Source organism: Vigna angularis, chromosome 2, assembly GCF_016808095.1.
Source record: "Vigna angularis cultivar LongXiaoDou No.4 chromosome 2, ASM1680809v1, whole genome shotgun sequence".
NCBI lineage: Eukaryota > Viridiplantae > Streptophyta > Magnoliopsida > Fabales > Fabaceae > Vigna > Vigna angularis.
The window spans coordinates 37,214,928-37,222,067 of record NC_068971.1 but is presented as its reverse complement, the minus strand read 5'-3'; the positions used below and the strand labels follow the sequence as shown (position 1 = coordinate 37,222,067).

At 28.0% G+C, this 7,140-nt stretch overlaps 1 long non-coding RNA gene across 1 annotated transcript; it reads left to right on the top strand.

Annotated features, from left to right (window-relative positions):
• Positions 1-1,404: 1,404 nt before the first annotated feature.
• On the top strand, positions 1,405-2,261 carry LOC128195607 (uncharacterized). The gene is made up of 2 exons (XR_008247282.1): positions 1,405-1,554; positions 1,725-2,261. It is a non-coding gene; the product is annotated as an uncharacterized LOC128195607 (long non-coding RNA).
• Positions 2,262-7,140: the final 4,879 nt, after the last annotated feature.

The following is a 7,140-nucleotide window of genomic DNA, read 5'->3' as shown; positions in this document are numbered from 1 at the left end:
AGATTCAACAGTGAAGAATAATAAATAATTCATCCATTAAATTACAACAGTTTTACTTTAAAATAATTTGTAGGTTTTTCTTATTACATTTTACATTTTTTTTTGTTTTTATTCAATTAAAACTCAAACCAATTAAATTCATAACATTAAAACAATATTAATGTGGAATGCATGCATCGAAAAAGAAAATAATACAGCTTTCTTAATATTTTAAGTTAAATAATTGAATATGATGAACAAGATTTGTCATGTAGCTCCGGAAAAGTACTTTTACACAAAATAATCATTATAAAATTACAAACATGTCCGAAATAGCCGCATCACAAAATTTACGAATTTAACATGATTTTTTAAAATTTAAGTTCAAATAATAACGTTAAAAGCAATTATAATATTTTGTTGACATTTTGGAATATAAAGTTCTCACCATGCAGTGAATGAAACCAGTTTAATATTTGTAAGAAAAATATATAAGCTAAATGAGCTAAATTTGTCAAAACTCTTAATCAAACCTAACATATATTCAATAACATAATGTACAATGTAATTATCGAGAGTGATTCAAAAACATATATAATAATAACTTGTATTATTCTCGTTATCATTTCAATTGTTGAGGCATATAATGTGCTTTATCCCCATTTTGTAACATATTAAGAAAAAAAAACTTCTTTATATCTATTAAAAAAAATCCATTGCCAATGTTAAGTAGACTTAATACACCATATGTATGTAGATTCCAAACATAAAGATAACGAAAATAAAATTTTATTTTAACTAATGCGTATATTTATTATATTCTATATTTTATTTTGATTAAAAAATACTTCCTATATTTTTTAATTTGCAATGTTTCAAAGGTGAAATCGAATTATTATTTTAAAAAAATATGCATAAAGAACATAAAAAAATGTGGAGTACGACATACTGAAATTGTTAGTAAATTCTCTATGAACAAAAATATAGTGTAATAAACCTAAGATTAGAAAAAAAGATTGTGATGCAGTTGAAGAGATAAAAACATTATAAATGTAAGAAATAAGATGAAAATTAGAAAAGAGAAGTTGAAAGAGATGTGAGAGAGAATGAAAAAGAAGAAGAAAAAAAATGGAAAGAGGAAGACAGAAGAGGAAGGGCCCCATAATAGTTGTTAATGGTTGTAGGAGGTAACCAGTTAAAAGTATGAGATGATGATGTTTAATGATTCCAAATGATTTGACAAGACAATGAGTGAGTGCATGTGAAGGATGCGATGCAGACATTTGAACTGACGTTTCGAGCAAAGGCTACAATCATAATAATAATAATAATAATAATAAATAATATAAATAATAATAATAATAAATAATGAGTAATGAAGAGAGAAGGATGAGTCCACTAAGTAACTCTCTCTGCATTCTGAGACTCTCTCTGACTCTGCTCTGAAGCATCAACACCTACACAGTGCATGGGTAGCCTTTCCACCAGAAAACGGCTACCGTCCGTACCATTCTCTATGGAGACGTTCTTCTGATTGGGTTCTCCATTCGATCGGACCCTACACGTGTCCATGAGGTTCTCTCTCTTCCATCGACCCTCCCTGCTCTCTTTCATCTTCAACAGTCTTTGCTTTCTTGTATGTTAAGGACAAAGTACTATTTTGGAGGAGGGCAAGCATTTATATGTTTTGGGGGGTCTCTCATGCATGGCACTGACTTCCACGTGCATTCTCTCTTTTCTTGCAGATGCATACATTACACATAGATACATGGACATGCATCAGTGATCACTGATGAGCGATCAGAGAGAGCCATGGGACTTCTGTGATCAAGAGAAAGAGAGTACCTTTTCCATTTCTTGAAATTACAAAACAAACACAGAGTCATGTTGTGTTGTGTGGCCTGGTGTGGGGGCACCAACCATTTGCATTTATTCACCACTACACAATATTATAGAGTTTGTATGTGTGTGGCAGAGAGGTATCTTCATCAATGCTGCCTTCATTCATCATCACTCACAACTCTCACGTCTCTTCCTCTCTATCAAGATCAAGTCTCACTCATTCCTTTTGCTCTTATCTCTCACACTAAGCACGTCACTCCATTCTTCCATATTTTTTTTCTTTTTTTCTCTCTCTCAGGTTTTCGCCTGTTTGCTGTGATCTTCTATAGACCCCACAGTCCTAACTGCAGTTAAGCGTGTAGCCATTGGCTACCACTCGGGACTGTTGTTCAGACAGACACATCTCTCTCTTAATTACGAATAATACAAGCTGGTTTTAACTCCTGTTCTTACTGAACTTTTTTTTCAAATGGAAAAGTTACTTTTACATGCATTTTTAAAAGAAATGACACAAAGTAATGACCACTGACAATAAGTTTCTTTACAAACTCATTTATAACTAATTAATCCATCTCTTTTTTCAGTCATATTTATTATTATTATTATTGCTATGCTTTTTAAGCTTGAAGTTTATTTAGAAAGTTACCATTAAGGAAAATCAAAAAAGTAAAATAATAGCAAAATAATCTATGTAAACAATATGAATGAGAGAGGTTTTTTTGGTTGTAAAGTTATCACAGGAATCACAGCTCACAACTTATGATATCATTTACACTGTTCAAATTCCTTTAATATTAGATTGAGTAGAGAAAATTCTTTCATAATTTAAATTTATAGGTATTATTTTTAATTTGAAGGGATATTTGTATTTGAGCTGGATGCTTTAATTTTATACAAACCTTAATTTGTAGACGAATTCTTAAAACCATATGATCTTAATTAAATTTTGCATTATCTTTATGTATAGACTTCGACAATGAACTAATATTCTTTTTTATCTCGATGCTTTTTTTTTTTTACTTTTAAATAGTCAGGATAAACATCAGAAAATGAGTTTGTTTTACTTTTACTTCTAGGATATTCTTTTGTAACAATAAATAAATTATAAAATTATGGAAATAAATAGTGTTTCTGAAACATATATTTGAAAAAAAAATTCTAAATATGATTTAAAATTAATGTGTTCATTAACTTTTTAAAATTAATGTGCTTCTTAGATGTCTATGTTTTAGAAAGTGAATTACTGTTTTGTTAAAAACATATGTATAATATTGTCAAAAGAATGAAAAACAATATAAGAGAGATAAAGTTGTAAAGAAATGAAATATGAGTGTTAATTTTATTAAGTACAGGTGAAAAGAAAAATCATCATGGGAGGAAACATTCTTGTAACAAAGTTTCTAAGATGGTGTAAAAAATGCACATTAATGAAATATAATAGATTATGTGGGCTAAAACTTAGTTTAAGTATGTGTTTTTTTTTATAGTTTGACGTTTTTTAAGTATAAATGTTTTTCTTTAAATTTTTATCATTACAATAAAAAGTAAAAAACCTTAATAACATTTTGAATATTAATTAATAATATATAAATTTATCAATAAGAAATAAAATTATTTTTCTACTTATTTATCTCTCATCAAACAATTTTTCTCTCTACTCATTTTTACTTCTTTCTATCTATTTTTCTCTCTACTCATTTTTACTTCTTTCTATCTATTTTTCTCTGTGTGTAGATGGAAACATTAATAAAAATTCTCAATTGACTATTCAACCCCTATTCTTCCATTAGCACATATGTCTTGTCAATTTTTTTCATCTTTAGTTTTTTCTAATTTTTTATAATTTATAAGAAGTCATTGTCAATTATCAAAAATCTTATGATGTTATTAATTATAAGTGTTCAAAACTTAAATATATAATTAGTTATACATTAACTAGAACTACACGTAAAGCATTATTTTTTTTTTACTTTCTATTATCAGTGAAAAAGTCTCATTAACTATTTTGATTTATGATGTTTATCACACTAACACGATGAAATCCAAATACAATGGCATGTTATAAATACAACGAAATTAAAATTTTTAAAAAGCAAAATCATGACGGTTTTCTTCAAAACCACAGTGGAAGTTTAGAAAATCATAATGGTTTGACTTAAAACCATTGTGGAACGAAAAAATCATAACAGTTTGGTTACTTAACTATCGTTATATAGCTCACGAAAATTAAAAAAGTTTTATCTTTTCATTTTGCTACATGTGTACAGTTCTTCTCTCGTCTTCCTATTGTCAAAACCCACTTCACCACCATCATATCTTCATTGCAATCCAACTCCATAGTTTGTCACTTTTGTTTCTTCTTTCTGTCACTTCTTTCGTCATTGTTACTCCTCGTTCTTCTACATAATCACCTCATTTCATTGAACCAGCAAAGTCATCACCTCTCTTGTTCTCTTCAAAACCAATAAAGGATCCTTGTTGTCTTCACTCTAGCCTAGTGTCTCATCCACTCTCTTTAGTTCAGCGTAGTGTCGTTGTGGTATTCTAGGCACACAAGTCTCATTTCTTTACTCTCTTGACTTTTCTCATAGTGTTATTCTCCATTCCAAGGAAGTTGAATTTTTTATTTTATTTTTGAATTTGGTAAGTATTTTTTATTTTTAAATTATAAATTATGCATGATTTAGATTAGTTGAACATGTTGATATTGAGTCAATAGATGTCTGACTCTTGACAAATATTATTTACTATTATTTTTCTTGCATTATTTTATTGAGCAATCTTTAGATATACATTGATAGAAAACTAATTTCGATCATGTATATACAGAACATAAACATAGATCAAAGTTGAATTAATTTACGAAATATAAGTGATGATTACAAGAGATGATGGAAGAGTTATTACAGTTCACTCAACGTAATACTGATAATGTAGAAAATATAGTAGGGATGAAGTATCACTGTATGACTTGTTTGAATGGGAGAAGATTGGATGTTGACAAAATTAGAGAGCATCTTTTGTGTGATAGATTTCTGAAGAATTATATAAAATGAATGTCACATGGTGGGTTGTTAACATTTCAAGTGTGTTTGAAACACATGAGAGATTAGACTGGCCACATTGAGGGAAGTTGTTGCATCCATATGTATAGACCTAGCGAAGATTTCTCGGGATGCCACTAATTTTAGAAGATAAAGCGAGCTTCGATTATACATTTACCAATCTGATTTGGAGAAGATCTTAATATGAAATCAAGAGTTAACCATATTTTTTGTCGAGTTATGGATGATGTAAGTTAATTTTTAATCATATTTTTTTCGTTACTATATACAGAATGAAAATGTTATTAATGTATAAAATTTAGGTACTTGCATGGTTTGTACTTGGAAATGGGGAAAGATGATACATATGGGTTTATAGACCCTCAAGTCACGTAACCAGTCGATAGCTCCCGTATAGAAAGACGAATGTACATCAACAAAGCATTACTAGATGAAAATAAACAAATTTACATTGCTCAATATATAGTGAAGTAAGTCTATCCTTATTTAATAAGTTATATTTTAGTCTTTTAAATATGTTTTTAACTAATTTTCAATGTAGTCGTTATTAACACTTGTTAGTTATATCAATATCAGATCGCACCATTGTATGGTTTTGCTCCTTGCATAAAAAGTCTCATAGTGCATTGAAAAATGTAATAGATACGTAAGTCTATTTTAAGAAAATCCTATGACTTTATTGACTTTGAACTTAATGAGTTGTAGATCAAGCGCCACAAATCAACAAATCACATGGAAATTCCTTAAGGTATTTATAATACTATATCATTAGCTTATTATGTATTATCATATAATTTATCTCATAGTTTAACTATGGTGTACTACAATAAAAAAAATTGGTGGCTTTGAGGTTGGCTACTATGTCATGCAATACCATTGTAGAAGTTGGTTATAAAAGGGTTTGAGATGAGGTTATATGATATATCTTATTTAAAAGTATGTTGTACTTCATTTTCATATATAATAATTTTAACTTCAATTTACTTTTATGAAATTTTGTTCATGAACAACCAATGGATTCAAAAACATTATCCTATGTTCAAAAAACATGGGCAAAGTATTTTATTTGTAGATATAAGAATTTAGAAGTTGATAGTTAGATTGAGTTTAGTAGTTTTAAATGTTTAAAAACTTTATTCAAAGATTATATAATTATTACACTTGTTTGTGAACTGAGTGCATTTTTAAAAGTTTTAATAGGTTTTTGGTAAAACGAAATTGTAAATAGGTTATTTAAAAAAAAATACCAACTTCCATGAATGTTGTTGCGATAATCGTCATGATATATGGTACTTCCATGACGTTTATGACACAAACCGTTATGATATAGGCTCGCCAGAACAAAATACTTTTAATTTCAAAATCAAAAATATCATAATGGTTTGGTGCTTAACCATCATAATAATTTAATTTCTGATTTTAAATTTTTTATGTAATTTATTTGTATAACGACGGTGAATAACATTGTCATAGTTTACAAGAATCATGATTTTAGTTAATTTTTTCACGATAGTGTGACGAATAACAAGAAGGAATCTATAATAAAAAGACTCTTTTGACCATCGAATTACAATTTTCTTTTTTACACTAGTATATACAATTATATCTTGAACAATTATATACTACAAGCAAAATTCCTTTCTTAATTTTATGACATCAATATGTTGGTTTTAGCTCATCTCTTCTAAACTATTTTGTTTAATTTTGTGAATCTTAGTTTACTAAATGTTTTACCACTCTATAATATTTTCTTAAACAAAAGAAAATTTTAATGTAGTAACAAGTCCTAAACAAGAGGAATTGAATAAGTAAGTAGAATGATACTATAATATAATAGAATTGTATGCAAAAGACATGAAAAAAAAACGGTACACACATCAAACAATTCAGCATAAAATTTCACAAAAATATGATTGTTATAGTATAAGATTTATAAAAGTAATTTGTTCGCATACCGTTGCCTAATTAGTAGTGATTTGTAACAATAGTTCAAAATGATATTGTAGGTTTGATGAGAAGTAGATTCACAGGGTGACACCAATTGTAGATTCTATGAGTAAACTGCTTAATTTCTTTATTATAAAGATAGCATATATACCTCACTTATTCAATGATCACGGAAAGTTTATAACATAAAAGTTTACACATAAACTAAAACAAAAAGAGTAAAAGTTAGAGAATAAGAAAATGCTCTGGGCAGTTTATAATTTTATTTTTATAAAATGTTTTCGTAAATTTAAATTAATTTATATAT